A 19069-nucleotide genomic window follows, 5' to 3' on the forward strand; every position below is an offset into this window, starting at 1 on the left:
GTACGATCAAAGTGTAGATAGTTTAAGACATTACTCCCATTTAGAAAAGTCCGCATGGTGCTTATTGTGTTCAATGCCGATGCAATTTTTGTGTTTCATCAACACTCTGAAGGTCCACAGATTACAGAATGCATCCAGATATGCTTCGGAAACTACTACTAGTCTTCTAGGGAACGATCAAATCGTAGACAGATTAAGACATTACTCCCATAGAGAAAATTCCGCACGGTGCATATTGTGTTCAATGCCGATGAAATTTCTGTGTTTCATCAACACTCTGAAGGTCCACAGATTACGGAAAGCATCCAGATGTGCTTCGGAAACTACTACTAGTCTTCCAGTGTACGATCAAAGCGTAGATAGTTTAAGACATTACTCCCATGGAGAAAAGTCCGCATGGTGCTTATTGTGTTCAATGCCGATGCAATTTTTGTGTTTCATCAACACTCTGAAGGTCAACAGATTACAGAATGCATCCAGATATGCTTCGGAAACTACTACTAGTCTTCCAGGGAACGATCTAAGCGTACACAGTTTAAGACACTACTCCCATGGAGAAAAGTCTCCATGGTGCTTATTGCCTTCAATGCCGATGCAATTTTTGTGTTTCATCAACACTCTGAAGGTCCACAGATTACAGAATGCATCCAGAAGTGCTTCAGAAACTACTACTAGTCTTCCAGTGTACGATCAAATCGTAGACAGTTTAAGACATTACTCCCATGGAGAAAAGTCCGCTTGGTGCTTATTGTGTTCAATGCCGATGCAATTTTTGTGTTTCATCAACACTCTGAAGGTCCACAGGTTACAGAATGCTTGCAGATGTGCTTCGGAAACTACTACTAATCTTCTAGGGAACGATCAAAGCGTAGAGAGTTTAAGACATTACTCCCATAGAGAAAATTCCAAATGGTGCATATTGTGTTCAATGCCGATGCAGTTTCTGTGTTTCATCAACACTCTGAAGGTCCACAGATTACGGAATGCATCCAGATGTGCTTTGGAAACTACTACTAGTCTTCCAGTATACGATCAAAGCGTAGACAGTTTAAGATATTACTCCCATGGAGAAAAGTCCGCATGGTGCTTATTGTGTTCAATGCCGATGCAATTTTTGTGTTTCATCAACACTCTGAAGGTCCACAGATTACAGAATGCCTACAGATGTGCCTCGGAAACTACTACTACTCTTCCAGGGAACGATCACAACGTAGGCAGTTTGAGACATTACTCCCATGGAGAAAAGTCCGCATGGTGTTCATTGTGTTCAATGCCGATCTAATTTTTGTGTTTCATCAAAACTCTGAAGGTCCATAAATTACAAAATGCATCCAGATGTGCTTCGGAAACTACTACTAGTCTTTCAGTGAACTATCAAAGCGTAGATAGTTTAAGACATTACTCCCATGGAGAAAAGTCAACATGGTGCATATTGTGTTCATTGCCGATGCAATTTCTGTGTTTTATCAACACTCTGAATGTCCACAGATTACAGAATGCCTACAGATGTGCCTCGGAAACTACTACTACTCTTCCAGGGAACGATCACAACGTAGGCAGTTTGAGACATTACTCCCATGGAGAAAAGTCCGCATGGTGTTCATTGTGTTCAATGCCGATGCAATTTTTGTGTTTCATCAAAACTCTGAAGGTCCACAGATTACAGAATGCATCCAGATATGCTTCGGAAACTACTACTAGTCTTCCAGGAAACGATCAAAGTGTACACAGTTTAAGACATTACTCCCATGGAGAAAAGTCTCCATGGTGCTTATTGCGTTCAATGCCGATGCAATTTTTGTGTTTCATCAACACTCTGAAGGTCCACAGATTACAGAATGCATCCAGAAGTGCTTCAGAAACTACTACTAGTCTTCCAGTGTACGATCAAATCGTACACAGTTTAAGACATTACTCCCATGGAGAAAAGTCCGCATGGTGCTTATTGTGTTCAATGCCGATGCAATATTTGTGTTTCATCAACACGCTGAAGGTCCACAGGTTACAGAATGCCTACAGATGTGCCTCGGAAACTACTACTAGTCTTGCAGGGAACGATCACAACGTAGACAGTTTGAGACATTACTCCCATGGAGAAAAGTCCGCATGGTGTTCATTGTGTTCAATGCCGATGCAATTTTTGTGTTTCGTCAACACCCTGAAGGTCCACAGATTACAGAATGCATCCAGATATGCTTCGGAAACTACTACCAGTCTTCCAGGTAACGATCAAGGCGTAGACAGTTTAATACATTACTCCCATGGAGAAAAGTCCGCATGGTGCTTATTGTGTTCAATGCCGATGCAATTTTTGTGTTTCACCAACACTCTGAAGGTCCACAGATTACAGAATGAATCCAGAAGTGCTTCAGAAACTAATACTAGTCTTCCAGTGAACGATCAAAGCGTAGACAGTTTAAGACATTACTCCCATGGGGAAAAGACCGCATGGTGCTTATTGTGTTCAATGCCGATGCAATTTCTGTGTTTCATCAATAGTCTGAAGGTCCACAGATTACAGAATCCATACAGTTGTGCTTCGGAAACTACTACTAGTCTTCCAGTGAACGATCAAAGCGTAGACAGTTTAAGACATTACTCCCATGGAGAAAAGTCCGCATGGTGCTTATTGTGTTCAATGCCGATGCAATTTTTGTGTTTCATCGACACTCTGAAGGTCTAATGATTACAGAATGCATCCAGATGTACTTGAGAAACTACTTTTAGTCTTCCAGTGAACGTTCAAAGCGTAGACAGTTTAAGACATTACTCCCATGGAGAAAAGTCCGCATGGTGCTTCTTGTGTTCAATGCCGATGCAATTTTTGTGTTCCATCAACACTCTGAAGGTCCACAGATTACAGAATGCATCCAGATGTGCTTCGGAAACTACTACTAGTCTTCCAGTGAACGATCAAAGTGTAGACAGTTTAAGACATTACTCCCATGGGGAAAAGACCGCATGGTGCTTATTGTGTTCAATGCCGATGCAGTTTCTGTGTTTCATCAACACTCTGAAGGTCCACAGATTACAGAATGCATCCAGATGTGCTTCGGAAGCTACTGCTAGTCTACCAGTGAACGATCAAAGCGTACACAGTTTAAGACATTACTCCCATGGAGAAAAAACCCGCATGGTGCTTATTGTGTACATTGCCGATGCAATTTTTGTGTTTCATTAACACTCTGAAGGTCGTCAGATTACAGAATGCCTCCAGATGTGCTTCGGAAACTACTACTAGTCTTCCAGGGAACGATCAAAGCGTAGACAGTTTGAGATGTTACTCCCATGGAGAAAAGTCCGCATGGTTCTTATTGTGTTCAATGCCGATGCAATTTCTGTGTATCATCAACACTCAGAAGGTCCACAGATTTCAGAATGCCTCCAGATGTGCTTCGGAATCTACTACTAGTCTTCCAGGTCACGATCAAAACGTAGACAGTTTAAGACATTACTCCATGGAGAAAGGTCCGATTGGTGGTTATTGTGTTCAATGCCGATGCAGTTTCTGTGTTTCATCAATACCCTGAAGGTCCACAGATTACAGAATGCATCCAGATGTGCTTCGGAAACTACTACTAGTCTTTCAGGGAACGCTCAAAGCGTAGGCAGTTTAAGACATTACTCCCATGGAGAAAAGGCCGCATGGTGCTTATTGTGTTCAATGCCGATGCAATTATTGTGTTTCAACAACACTCTCATGGTCCACAGATTACAGAATGCATCCAGATGTGCTTCGGAAACTACTACTAGTCTTCCAGTGAACGATCAAAGCGTAGACAGTTTAAGACATTACTCCCATGGAGAAAAGTCCGCATGGAGCTTATTGTGGTCAATGCCAATGCAGTTTCTGTGTTTCATCAATACCCTGAAGGTCCACAGATTACAGAATGCATCCAGATGTGCTTCGGAAGCTACTACTAGTCTTCCAGGGAACGATCAAAGCGTAGACAGTTTAAGACATTACTCCCATGGAGAAAAGTCCGCATGATGCTTATTGTGTTGAATGTCGACGCAATTTTTGTGTTTCATCATCACTCTGAAGGTCCACAGATTACAGAATGCATATCGATGTCCTTCAGAAACTAAAACTAGTCTTCCAGTGAACGATCAAAGCGTAGACAGTTTAAGACATTACTGCCAAGGAGAAAAGTCCTCATGGTGCTTATTGTGTTCAGTGCCGATGCAATTTTTATGTTTCATCAACACTCCGAACGTCCACAGGTTACAGAATGCTTCCAGATGTGCTTCGGAAACTACTACTAGTCTTCTAGTGTACGATCAAAGCGTAGATAGTTTAAGACATTACTCCCATGGAGAAAAGTCCGCATGGTGCTTATTGTGTTCAATGCCGATGCAATTTTTGTGTTTCATCAACACTCTGAAGGTCCACAGATTACAGAATGCATCCAGATATGCTTCGGAAACTACTACTAGTCTTCTAGGGAACGATCAAATCGTACACAGATTAAGACATTACTCCCATAGAGAAAATTCCGCACGGTGCATATTGTGTTCAATGCCGATGAAATTTCTGTGTTTCATCAACACTCTGAAGGTCCACAGATTACGGAAAGCATCCAGATGTGCTTCGGAAACTACTACTAGTCTTCCAGTGTACGATCAAAGCGTAGATAGTTTAAGACATTACTCCCATGGAGAAAAGTCAACATGGTGCATATTGTGTTCATTGCCGATGCAGTTTCTGTGTTTTATCAACACTCTGAATGTCCACAGATTACAGAATGCCTACAGATGTGCCTCGGAAACTACTACTACTCTTCCAGGGAACGATCACAACGTAGGCAGTTTGAGACATTACTCCCATGGAGAAAAGTCCGCATGGTGTTCATTGTGTTCAATGCCGATGCAATTTTTGTGTTTCATCAACACTCTGAAGGTCCACAGATTACAGAATGCATCCAGATATGCTTCGGAAACTACTACTAGTCTTCCAGGAAACGATCAAAGTGTACACAGTTTAAGACATTACTCCCATGGAGAAAAGTCTCCATGGTGCTTATTGCGTTCAATGCCGATGCAATTTTTGTGTTTCATCAACACTCTGAAGGTCCACAGATTACAGAATGCATCCAGAAGTGCTTCAGAAACTACTACTAGTCTTCCAGTGTACGATCAAATCGTAGACAGTTTAAGACATTACTCCCATGGAGAAAAGTCCGCATGGTGCTTATTGTGTTCAATGCCGATGCAATTTTTGTGTTTCATCAACACACTGAAGGTCCACAGGTTACAGAATGCTTGCAGATGTGCTTCGGAAACTACTACTAGTCTTCTAGGGAACGATCAAAGCGTAGAGAGTTTAAGACATTACTCCCATAGAGAAAATTCCGCATGGTGCATATTGTGTTCAATGCCGATGCAGTTTCTGTGTTTCATCAACACTCTGAAGGTCCACAGATTACGGAATGCATCCAGATGTGCTTTGGAAACTACTACTAGTCTTCCAGTATACGATCAAAGCGTAGACAGTTTAAGATATTACTCCCATGGAGAAAAGTCCGCATGGTGCTTATTGTGTTCAATGCCAATGCAATATTTGTGTTTCATCAACACTCTGAAGGTCCACAAGATACATAATGCATCCTGATATGCTTCGGAAACTACTACTAGTCTTCCAGGGAACGATCAAAGCGTAGACAGTTTAAGACATTACTCCCATGGAGAAAATTCCACATGGTGCTTATTGTGTTCAATACCGATGCAATTTTTGTGTTTGATCAACACTCTGAAGGTCCACAGATTACAGAATGCTTACAGATGTGCCTCGGAAACTACTACTAGTCTTCCAGGGAACGATCACAACGTAGACAGTTTGAGACATTACTCCCATGGAGAAAAGTCCGCATGGTGTTCATTGTGTTCAATGCCGATGCAATTTTTGTGTTTCATCAAAACTCTGAAGGTCCACAAATTACAAAATGCATCCAGATGTGCTTCGGAAACTACTACTAGCCTTCCAGGGAACTATCAAAGCGTAGATAGTTTAAGACATTACTCCCATGGAGAAAAGTCAACATGGTGCATATTGTGTTCAATGCCGATGCAATGTCTGTGTTTTATCAACACTCTGAATGTCCACAGATTACAGAATGCCTCCAGATGTGCTTCGGAAACTACTACTAGTCTTCCAGTGTACGATCAAAGCGTAGACAGTTTAAGACATTACTGCCATGGAGAAACGTCCGCATGGTGCTTATTGTGTTCAATGCCGATGCAATTTTTGTGTTTCATCAACACCCTGAAGGTCCACAGGTTACAGAATGCCTACAGATGTGCCTCGGAAACTACTACTAGTCTTCCAGGGAACGATCACAACGTAGACAGTTTGAGACATTACTCCCATGGAGAAAAGTCCGCATGGTGTTCATTGTGTTCAATGCCGATGCAATTTTTGTGTTTCGTCAACACTCTGAAGGTCCACAGATTACAGAATGCATCCAGATATGCTTCGGAAACTACTACCAGTCTTCCAGGTAACGATCAAGGCGTAGACAGTTTAATACATTACTCCCATGGAGGAAAGTCCGCATGGTGCTTATTGTGTTCAATGCCGATACAATTTTTGTGTTTCACCAACACTCTGAAGGTCCACAGATTACAGAATGCATCCAGATATGCTTCGGAAACTACTACTAGTCTTCTAGGGAACGATCAAATCGTAGACAGATTAAGACATTACTCCCATAGAGAAAATTCCGCACGGTGCATATTGTGTTCAATGCCGATGAAATTTCTGTGTTTCATCAACACTCTGAAGGTCCACAGATTACGGAAAGCATCCAGATGTGCTTCGGAAACTACTACTAGTCTTCCAGTGTACGATCAAAGCGTAGATAGTTTAAGACATTACTCCCATGGAGAAAAGTCCGCATGGTGCTTATTGTGTTCAATGCCGATGCAATTTTTGTGTTTCATCAACACTCTGAAAGTCCACAGATTACAGAATGCATCCAGATATGCTTCGGAAACTACTACTAGTCTTCCAGGGAACGATCTAAGCGTACACAGTTTAAGACACTACTCCCATGGAGAAAAGTCTCCATGGTGCTTATTGCGTTCAATGCCGATGCAATTTTTGTGTTTCATCAACACTCTGAAGGTCCACAGATTACAGAATGCATCCAGAAGTGCTTCAGAAACTACTACTAGTCTTCCAGTGTACGATCAAATCGTAGACAGTTTAAGACATTACTCCCATGGAGAAAAGTCCGCTTGGTGCTTAATGTGTTCAATGCCGATGCAATTTTTGTGTTTCATCAACACTCTGAAGGTTCACAGGTTATAGAATGCATCCTGATTTGCTTCGGAAACTACTACTAGTCTTCCAGGGAACGATCAAAGCGTAGACAGTTTAAGACAATTCTCTCATGGAGAAAAGTCCGCATGGTGCTTATTGTGTTCAATGCCCATGCAGTTTTTGTGTTTCATCAACACTCTGAAGGTCCACAGGTTACAGAATGCTTGCAGATGTGCTTCGGAAACTACTACTAGTCTTCTAGGGAACGATCAAAGCGTAGACAGTTTAAGACATTACTCCCATAGAGAAAATTCCGCATGGTGCATATTGTGTTCAATGCCGATGCAGTTTCTGTGTTTCATCAACACTCTGAAGGTCCACAGATTACGGAATGCATCCAGATGTGCTTCGGAAACTACTACCAGTCTTCCAGTGTACGATCAAAGCGTAGACAGTTTAAGATATTACTCCCAAGGAGAAAGGTCCGCATGGTGCTTATTGTGTTCAATGCCGATGCAATTTTTGTGTTTCATCAACACTCTGAAGGTCCACAGGATACAGAATGCATCCAGATATGCTTCGGAAACTACTACTAGTCTTCCAGGAAACGATCAAAGCGTAGACAGTTTAAGACATTACTCCCATGGAGAAAATTCCGCATGGTGCTTATTGTGTTCAATACCGATGCAATTTTTGTGTTTCATCAACACTCTGAAGGTCCACAGATTACAGAATGCCTACAGATGTGCCTCGGAAACTACTACTACTCTTCCAGGGAACGATCACAACGTAGACAGTTTGAGACATTACTCCCATGGAGAAAAGTCCGCATGGTGTTCATTGTGTTCAATGCCGATGCAATTTTTGTGTTTCATCAAAACTCTGAAGGTCCACAAATTACAAAATGCATCCAGATGTGCTTCGGAAACTACTACTAGTCTTCCAGGGAACTATCAAAGCGTAGATAGTTTAAGACGTTACTCCCATGGAGAAAAGTCAACATGGTGCTTATTGTGTTCAATGCCGATGCAATTTCTGTGTTTCATCAACACTCTGAATGTCCACAGATTACAGAATGCCTCCAGATGTGCTTCGGAAACTACTACTAGTCTTCCAGTGTACGATCAAAGCGTAGACAGTTTAAGACATTACTCCCATGGAGAAAAGTCCGCATGGTGCTTATTATGTTCAATGCCGATGCAAATTTTATGTTTCATCAACACTCTGAACGTCCAAAGGTTACAGAATGCTTCCAGATGTGCTTCGGAAACTACTACTAGTCTTCCAGTGTACGATCAAAGTGTAGATAGTTTAAGACATTACTCCCATTTAGAAAAGTCCGCATGGTGCTTATTGTGTTCAATGCCGATGCAATTTTTGTGTTTCATCAACACTCTGAAGGTCCACAGATTACAGAATGCATCCAGATATGCTTCGGAAACTACTACTAGTCTTCTAGGGAACGATCAAATCGTAGACAGATTAAGACATTACTCCCATAGAGAAAATTCCGCACGGTGCATATTGTGTTCAATGCCGATAAAATTTCTGTGTTTCATCAACACTCTGAAGGTCCACAGATTACGGAAAGCATCCAGATGTGCTTCGGAAACTACTACTAGTCTTCCAGTGTACGATCAAAGCGTAGATAGTTTAAGACATTACTCCCATGGAGAAAAGTCCGCATGGTGCTTATTGTGTTCAATGCCGATGCAATTTTTGTGTTTCATCAACACTCTGAAGGTCAACAGATTACAGAATGCATCCAGATATGCTTCGGAAACTACTACTAGTCTTCCAGGGAACGATCTAAGCGTACACAGTTTAAGACACTACTCCCATGGAGAAAAGTCTCCATGGTGCTTATTGCGTTCAATGCCGATGCAATTTTTGTGTTTCATCAACACTCTGAAGGTCCACAGATTACAGAATGCATCCAGAAGTGCTTCAGAAACTACTACTAGTCTTCCAGTGTACGATCAAATCGTAGACAGTTTAAGACATTACTCCCATGGAGAAAAGTCCGCTTGGTGCTTATTGTGTTCAATGCCGATGCAATTTTTGTGTTTCATCAACACTCTGAAGGTCCACAGGTTACAGAATGCTTGCAGATGTGCTTCGGAAACTACTACTAATCTTCTAGGGAACGATCAAAGCGTAGAGAGTTTAAGACATTACTCCCATAGAGAAAATTCCAAATGGTGCATATTGTGTTCAATGCCGATGCAGTTTCTGTGTTTCATCAACACTCTGAAGGTCCACAGATTACGGAATGCATCCAGATGTGCTTTGGAAACTACTACTAGTCTTCCAGTATACGATCAAAGCGTAGACAGTTTAAGATATTACTCCCATGGAGAAAAGTCCGCATGGTGCTTATTGTGTTCAATGCCGATGCAATTTTTGTGTTTCATCAACACTCTGAAGGTCCACAGATTACAGAATGCCTACAGATGTGCCTCGGAAACTACTACTACTCTTCCAGGGAACGATCACAACGTAGGCAGTTTGAGACATTACTCCCATGGAGAAAAGTCCGCACGGTGTTCATTGTGTTCAATGCCGATCTAATTTTTGTGTTTCATCAAAACTCTGAAGGTCCATAAATTACAAAATGCATCCAGATGTGCTTCGGAAACTACTACTAGTCTTTCAGTGAACTATCAAAGCGTAGATAGTTTAAGACATTACTCCCATGGAGAAAAGTCAACATGGTGCAAATTGTGTTCATTGCCGATGCAATTTCTGTGTTTTATCAACACTCTGAATGTCCACAGATTACAGAATGCCTACAGATGTGCCTCGGAAACTACTACTACTCTTCCAGGGAACGATCACAACGTAGGCAGTTTGAGACATTACTCCCATGGAGAAAAGTCCGCATGGTGTTCATTGTGTTCAATGCCGATGCAATTTTTGTGTTTCATCAAAACTCTGAAGGTCCACAGATTACAGAATGCATCCAGATATGCTTCGGAAACTACTACTAGTCTTCCAGGAAACGATCAAAGTGTACACAGTTTAAGACATTACTCCCATGGAGAAAAGTCTCCATGGTGCTTATTGCGTTCAATGCCGATGCAATTTTTGTGTTTCATCAACACTCTGAAGGTCCACAGATTACAGAATGCATCCAGAAGTGCTTCAGAAACTACTACTAGTCTTCCAGTGTACGATCAAATCGTACACAGTTTAAGACATTACTCCCATGGAGAAAAGTCCGCATGGTGCTTATTGTGTTCAATGCCGATGCAATATTTGTGTTTCATCAACACGCTGAAGGTCCACAGGTTACAGAATGCCTACAGATGTGCCTCGGAAACTACTACTAGTCTTGCAGGGAACGATCACAACGTAGACAGTTTGAGACATTACTCCCATGGAGAAAAGTCCGCATGGTGTTCATTGTGTTCAATGCCGATGCAATTTTTGTGTTTCGTCAACAACCTGAAGGTCCACAGATTACAGAATGCATCCAGATATGCTTCGGAAACTACTACCAGTCTTCCAGGTAACGATCAAGGCGTAGACAGTTTAATACATTACTCCCATGGAGAAAAGTCCGCATGGTGCTTATTGTGTTCAATGCCGATGCAATTTTTGTGTTTCACCAACACTCTGAAGGTCCACAGATTACAGAATGAATCCAGAAGTGCTTCAGAAACTAATACTAGTCTTCCAGTGAACGATCAAAGCGTAGACAGTTTAAGACATTACTCCCATGGGGAAAAGACCGCATGGTGCTTATTGTGTTCAATGCCGATGCAATTTCTGTGTTTCATCAATAGTCTGAAGGTCCACAGATTACAGAATCCATACAGTTGTGCTTCGGAAACTACTACTAGTCTTCCAGTGAACGATCAAAGCGTAGACAGTTTAAGACATTACTCCCATGGAGAAAAGTCCGCATGGTGCTTATTGTGTTCAATGCCGATGCAATTTTTGTGTTTCATCGACACTCTGAAGGTCTACAGATTTCAGAATGCATCCAGATGTACTTGAGAAACTACTTTTAGTCTTCCAGTGAACGTTCAAAGCGTAGACAGTTTAAGACATTACTCCCATGGAGAAAAGTCCGCATGGTGCTTCTTGTGTTCAATGCCGATGCAATTTTTGTGTTCCATCAACACTCTGAAGGTCCACAGATTACAGAATGCATCCAGATGTGCTTCGGAAACTACTACTAGTCTTCCAGTGAACGATCAAAGTGTAGACAGTTTAAGACATTACTCCCATGGGGAAAAGACCGCATGGTGCTTATTGTGTTCAATGCCGATGCAGTTTCTGTGTTTCATCAACACTCTGAAGGTCCACAGATTACAGAATGCATCCAGATGTGCTTCGGAAGCTACTGCTAGTCTACCAGTGAACGATCAAAGCGTACACAGTTTAAGACATTACTCCCATGGAGAAAAAACCCGCATGGTGCTTATTGTGTACATTGCCGATGCAATTTTTGTGTTTCATTAACACTCTGAAGGTCCTCAGATTACAGAATGCCTCCAGATGTGCTTCGGAAACTACTACTAGTCTTCCAGGGAACGATCAAAGCGTAGACAGTTTGAGATGTTACTCCCATATAGAAAAGTCCGCATGGTTCTTATTGTGTTCAATGCCGATGCAATTTCTGTGTATCATCAACACTCAGAAGGTCCACAGATTTCAGAATGCCTCCAGATGTGCTTCGGAATCTACTACTAGTCTTCCAGGTCACGATCAAAACGTAGACAGTTTAAGACATTACTCCATGGAGAAAGGTCCGATTGGTGGTTATTGTGTTCAATGCCGATGCAGTTTCTGTGTTTCATCAATACCCTGAAGGTCCACAGATTACAGAATGCATCCAGATGTGCTTCGGAAACTACTACTAGTCTTTCAGGGAACGCTCAAAGCGTAGGCAGTTTAAGACATTACTCCCATGGAGAAAAGGCCGCATGGTGCTTATTGTGTTCAATGCCGATGCAATTATTGTGTTTCAACAACACTCTCATGGTCCACAGATTACAGAATGCATCCAGATGTGCTTCGGAAACTACTACTAGTCTTCCAGTGAACGATCAAAGCGTAGACAGTTTAAGACATTACTCCCATGGAGAAAAGTCCGCATGGAGCTTATTGTGGTCAATGCCAATGCAGTTTCTGTGTTTCATCAATACCCTGAAGGTCCACAGATTACAGAATGCATCCAGATGTGCTTCGGAAGCTACTACTAGTCTTCCAGGGAACGATCAAAACGTAGACAGTTTAAGACATTACTCCCATGGCGAAAAGTCCGCATGATGCTTATTGTGTTCAATGTCGACGCAATTTTTGTGTTTCATCATCACTCTGAAGGTCCACAGATTACAGAATGCATATCGATGTCCTTCAGAAACTAATACTAGTCTTCCAGTGAACGATCAAAGCGTAGACAGTTTAAGACATTACTGCCAAGGAGAAAAGTCCTCATGGTGCTTATTGTGTTCAGTGCCGATGCAATTTTTATGTTTCATCAACACTCCGAACGTCCACAGGTTACAGAATGCTTCCAGATGTGCTTCGGAAACTACTACTAGTCTTCTAGTGTACGATCAAAGCGTAGATAGTTTAAGACATTACTCCCATGGAGAAAAGTCCGCATGGTGCTTATTGTGTTCAATGCCGATGCAATTTTTGTGTTTCATCAACACTCTGAAGGTCCACAGATTACAGAATGCATCCAGATATGCTTCGGAAACTACTACTAGTCTTCTAGGGAACGATCAAATCGTACACAGATTAAGACATTACTCCCATAGAGAAAATTCCGCACGGTGCATATTGTGTTCAATGCCGATGAAATTTCTGTGTTTCATCAACACTCTGAAGGTCCACAGATTACGGAAAGCATCCAGATGTGCTTCGGAAACTACTACTAGTCTTCCAGTGTACGATCAAAGCGTAGATAGTTTAAGACATTACTCCCATGGAGAGAAGTCAACATGGTGCATATTGTGTTCATTGCCGATGCAGTTTCTGTGTTTTATCAACACTCTGAATGTCCACAGATTACAGAATGCCTACAGATGTGCCTCGGAAACTACTACTACTCTTCCAGGGAACGATCACAACGTAGGCAGTTTGAGACATTACTCCCATGGAGAAAAGTCCGCATGGTGTTCATTGTGTTCAATGCCGATGCAATTTTTGTGTTTCATCAAAACTCTGAAGGTCCACAGATTACAGAATGCATCCAGATATGCTTCGGAAACTACTACTAGTCTTCCAGGAAACGATCAAAGTGTACACAGTTTAAGACATTACTCCCATGGAGAAAAGTCTCCATGGTGCTTATTGCGTTCAATGCCGATGCAATTTTTGTGTTTCATCAACACTCTGAAGGTCCACAGATTACAGAATGCATCCAGATGTGCTTCAGAAACTACTACTAGTCTTCCAGTGTACGATCAAATCGTAGACAGTTTAAGACATTACTCCCATGGAGAAAAGTCCGCATGGTGCTTATTGTGTTCAATGCCGATGCAATTTTTGTGTTTCATCAACACACTGAAGGTCCACAGGTTACAGAATGCTTGCAGATGTGCTTCGGAAACTACTACTAGTCTTCTAGGGAACGATCAAAGCGTAGAGAGTTTAAGACATTACTCCCATAGAGAAAATTCCAAATGGTGCATATTGTGTTCAATGCCGATGCAGTTTCTGTGTTTCATCAACACTCTGAAGGTCCACAGATTACGGAATGCATCCAGATGTGCTTTGGAAACTACTACTAGTCTTCCAGTATACGATCAAAGCGTAGACAGTTTAAGATATTACTCCCATGGAGAAAAGTCCGCATGGTGCTTATTGTGTTCAATGCCGATGCAATATTTGTGTTTCATCAACACTCTGAAGGTCCACAAGATACATAATGCATCCTGATATGCTTCGGAAACTACTACTAGTCTTCCAGGGAACGATCAAAGCGTAGACAGTTTAAGACATTACTCCCATGGAGAAAATTCCACATGGTGCTTATTGTGTTCAATACCGATGCAATTTTTGTGTTTGATCAACACTCTGAAGGTCCACAGATTACAGAATGCTTACAGATGTGCCTCGGAAACTACTACTAGTCTTCCAGGGAACGATCACAACGTAGACAGTTTGAGACATTACTCCCATGGAGAAAAGTCCGCATGGTGTTCATTGTGTTCAATGCCGATGCAATTTTTGTGTTTCATCAAAACTCTGAAGGTCCACAAATTACAAAATGCATCCAGATGTGCTTCGGAAACTACTACTAGCCTTCCAGGGAACTATCAAAGCGTAGATAGTTTAAGACATTACTCCCATGGAGAAAAGTCAACATGGTGCATATTGTGTTCAATGCCGATGCAATGTCTGTGTTTTATCAACACTCTGAATGTCCACAGATTACAGAATGCCTCCAGATGTGCTTCGGAAACTACTACTAGTCTTCCAGTGTACGATCAAAGCGTAGACAGTTTAAGACATTACTGCCATGGAGAAACGTCCGCATGGTGCTTATTGTGTTCAATGCCGATGCAATTTTTGTGTTTCATCAACACTCTGAAGGTCCACAGGTTACAGAATGCCTACAGATGTGCCTCCGAAACTACTACTAGTCTTTCAGGGAACGATCACAACGTAGACAGTTTGAGACATTACTCCCATGGAGAAAAGTCCGCATGGTGTTCATTGTGTTCCATGCCGATGCAATTTTTGTGTTTCGTCAACACTCTGAAGGTCCACAGATTACAGAATGCATCCAGATATGCTTCGGAAACTACTACCAGTCTTCCAGGTAACGATCAAGGCGTAGACAGTTTAATACATTACTCCCATGGAGAAAAGTCCGCATGGTGCTTATTGTGTTCAATGCCGATGCAATTTTTGTGTTTCACCAACACTCTGAAGGTCCACAGATTACAGAATGAATCCAGAAGTGCTTCAGAAACTACTACTAGTCTTGCAGTGAACGATCAAAGCGTAGACAGTTTAAGACATTACTCCCATGGGGAAAAGACCGCATGGTGCTTATTGTGTTCAATGCCGATGCAATTTCTGTGTTTCATCAATAGTCTGAAGGTCCACAGATTACAGAATCCATACAGATGTGCTTCGGAAACTAATACTAGTCTTCCAGTGAACGATCAAAGCGTAGACAGTTTAAGAAATTACTCCCATGGAGAAAAGTCCGCATGGTGCTTATTGTGTTCAATGCCGATGCAATTTTTGTGTTTCATCGACACTCTGAAGGTCTACAGATTACAGAATGCATCCAGATGTACTTGAGAAACTACTTTTAGTCTTCCAGTGAACGTTCAAAGCGTAGACAGTTTAAGACATTACTCCCATGGAGAAAAGTCCGCATGGTGCTTCTTGTGTTCAATGCCGATGCAATTTTTGTGTTCCATCAACACTCTGAAGGTCCACAGATTACAGAATGCATCCAGATGTGCTTCGGAAGCTACTGCTAGTCTACCAGTGAACGATCAAAGCGTACACAGTTTAAGACATTACTCCCATGGAGAAAAAACCCGCATGGAGCTTATTGTGTACATTGCCGATGCAATTTTTGTGTTTCATTAACACTCTGAAGGTCCTCAGATTACAGAATGCCTCCAGATGTGCTTCGGAAACTACTACTAGTCTTCCAGGGAACGATCAAAGCGTAGACAGTTTGAGATGTTACTCCCATGGAGAAAAGTCCGCATGGTTCTTATTGTGTTCAATGCCGATGCAATTTCTGTGTATCATCAACACTCAGAAGGTCCACAGATTTCAGAATACCTCCAGATGTGCTTCGGAATCTACTACTAGTCTTCCAGGTCACGATCAAAACGTAGACAGTTTAAGACATTACTCCATGGAGAAAGGTCCTATTGGTGGTTATTGTGTTCAATGCCGATGCAGTTTCTGTGTTTCATCAATACCCTGAAGGTCCACAGATTACAGAATGCATCCAGATGTGCTTCGGAAACTACTACTAGTCTTTCAGGGAACGCTCAAAGCGTAGGCAGTTTAAGACATTACTCCCATGGAGAAAAGACCGCATGGTGCTTATTGTGTTCAATGCCGATGCAATTATTGTGTTTCAACAACACTCTCATGGTCCACAGATTACAGAATGCATCCAGATGTGCTTCGGAAACTACTACTAGTCTTCCAGTGAACGATCAAAGCGTAGACAGTTTAAGACATTACTCCCATGGAGAAAAGTCCGCATGGAGCTTATTGTGTTCAATGCCAATGCAGTTTCTGTGTTTCATCAATACCCTGAAGGTCCACAGATTACAGAATGCATCCAGATGTGCTTCGGAAGCTACTACTAGTCTTCCAGGGAACGATCAAAGCGTAGACAGTTTAAGACATTACTCCCATGGAGAAAAGTCCGCATGATGCTTATTGTGTTCAATGTCGAAGCAATTTTTGTGTTTCATCAACACTCTGAAGGTCCACAGATTACAGAATGCATATCGATGTCCTTCAGAAACTAATACTAGTCTTCCAGTGAACGATCAAAGCGTAGACAGTTTAAGACATTACTGCCAAGGAGAAAAGTCCTCAGGGTGCTTATTGTGTTCAATGCCGATGCAATTTTTGTTTTTCATCAACAATCTGAAGGTCCACAGATTACAGAATGCATCCAGATGTGCTTCGGAAACTACTACTAATCTTCCAGTGAACGTTTAAAGCGTAGACAGCTTAAGACATTACTCCCATGGAGAAAAGTCTGCAAGGTGCTTATTGAGTTCAATACCGATTCAATTTCTGTGTTTCATCAACACTCTGAAGGTCCAGAGATTACAGAAAGCATCCAGATGTGCTGCGGATACTACAACTAGTCTTCCAGGGAACGAGCAAAGCGTATACAGTTTAAGACATTACTCCCATGAAAGAAAAATCCGCATGGTGCTTATTGTGTTCAATGCCGATGCAATTTATGTGTTTCAACAACACTCTTAAGGTCCACAGATTACAGAATGCATCCAGATGTGCTTCGGAAACTACTACTACTTGTCTTCCAGTGAACGATCAAAGCGTAGACAGTTTAAGACATTACTCCCATGGAGAAAAGTCCGCATGGAGCTTATTGTGTTCAATGCCAATGAAGTTTCTGTGTTTCATCAATACCCTGAAGGTCCACAGATTGCAGAATGCATCCAGATGTGCTTCGGAAGCTACTACTAGTCTTCCAGGGAACGATCAAAGCGTAGACAGTTTAAGACATTACTCCCATGGAGAAAAGACCGCATGGTGCTTATTGTGTTCAATGCCGATGCAATTTTTGTGTTTCATCAACACTCTGAACGTCCACAGATTACAGAATGCATCCAGATGTGCTTCGGAAACTACTACTAGTCTTCCAGTGTACGATCAAAGCGTAGATTGTTTAAGACATTACTCCCATGGAGGAAAGTCCGCATGGTGCTTATTGTGTTCAATGTCGATGCAATTTTTGTGTTTCATCAACACTCTGAAGGTCCACAGATTACAGAATGCATCCAGATATGCTTCGGAAACTACTACTAGTCTTCTAGGGAACGATCAAAGCGTAGACAGATTAAGACATTACTCCCATAGAGAAAATTCCGCACGGTGCATATTGTGTTCAATGCCGATGCAATTTTTGTGTTTCATCAACACTCTGAACGTCCACAGATTACGGAAAGCATCCAGATGTGCTTCGGAAACTACTACTAGTCTTCCACTGTACGATCAAAGCGTAGATAATTTAAGACATTACTCCCATGGAGAAAAGTCCGCATGGTGCTTATTGTGTTCAATGCCGATGCAATTTTTGTGTTTCATCAACACTCTGAAGGTCCACAGATTACAGAATGCATCCAGATATGCTTCGGAAACTACTACTAGTCTTCCAGGGAACGATCAAAGCGTACACAGTTTAAGACATTACTCCCATGGAGAAAAGTCCGCTTGGTGCTTATTGTGTTCAATGCCGAATCAATTTCTGTCTTTCATCAACACTCTGAAGGTTCACAGGTTATAGAATGCATCCTGATTTGCTTCGGAAACTACTACTAGTCTTCCAGGGAACGATCAAAGTGTAGACAGTTTAAGACAATTCTCTCATGGAGAAAAGTCCGCATGGTGCTTATTGTGTTGAATGCCGATGCAATTTTTGTGTTTCATCAACACTCTGAAGGTCCACAGGTTACAGAATGCTTGCAGATGTGCTTCGGAAACTACTACTAGTCTTCTAGGGAACGATAAAAAGCGTAGAGAGTTTAAGACATTACTCCCATAGAGAAAATTCCAAATGGTGCATATTGTGTTCAATGCCGATGCAGTTTCTGTGTTTCATCAACACTCTGAAGGTCCACAGATTACGGAATGCATCCAGAAGTGCTTTGGAAACTACTACTAGTCTTCCAGTATACGATCAAAGCGTAGACAGTTTAAGATATTACTCCCATGGAGAAAATTCCGCATGGTGCTTATTGTGTTCAATACCGATGCAATTTTTGTGTTTCATCAACACTCTGAAGGTCCGGTCCACAAGATACAGAATGCATCCAGATATGCTTCGGAAACTACTACTAGTCTTCCAGGGAACGATCAAAGCGTAGACAGTTTAAGACATTACTCCCATGGAGAAAATTCCGCATGGTGCTTATTGTGTTCAATACCGATGCAATTTTTGTGTTTCATCAACACTCTGAAGGTCCACAGATTACAGAATGCCTACAGATGTGCCTCGGAAACTACTACTAGTCTTCCAGGGAACGATCACAACGTAGACAGTTTGAGACATTACTCCCATGGAGAAAAGTCCGCATGGTGTTCATTGTGTTCAATGCC

Source organism: Schistocerca gregaria, chromosome 9 (genome assembly GCF_023897955.1).
Source record: "Schistocerca gregaria isolate iqSchGreg1 chromosome 9, iqSchGreg1.2, whole genome shotgun sequence".
In the NCBI taxonomy this organism is placed as follows: domain Eukaryota; kingdom Metazoa; phylum Arthropoda; class Insecta; order Orthoptera; family Acrididae; genus Schistocerca; species Schistocerca gregaria.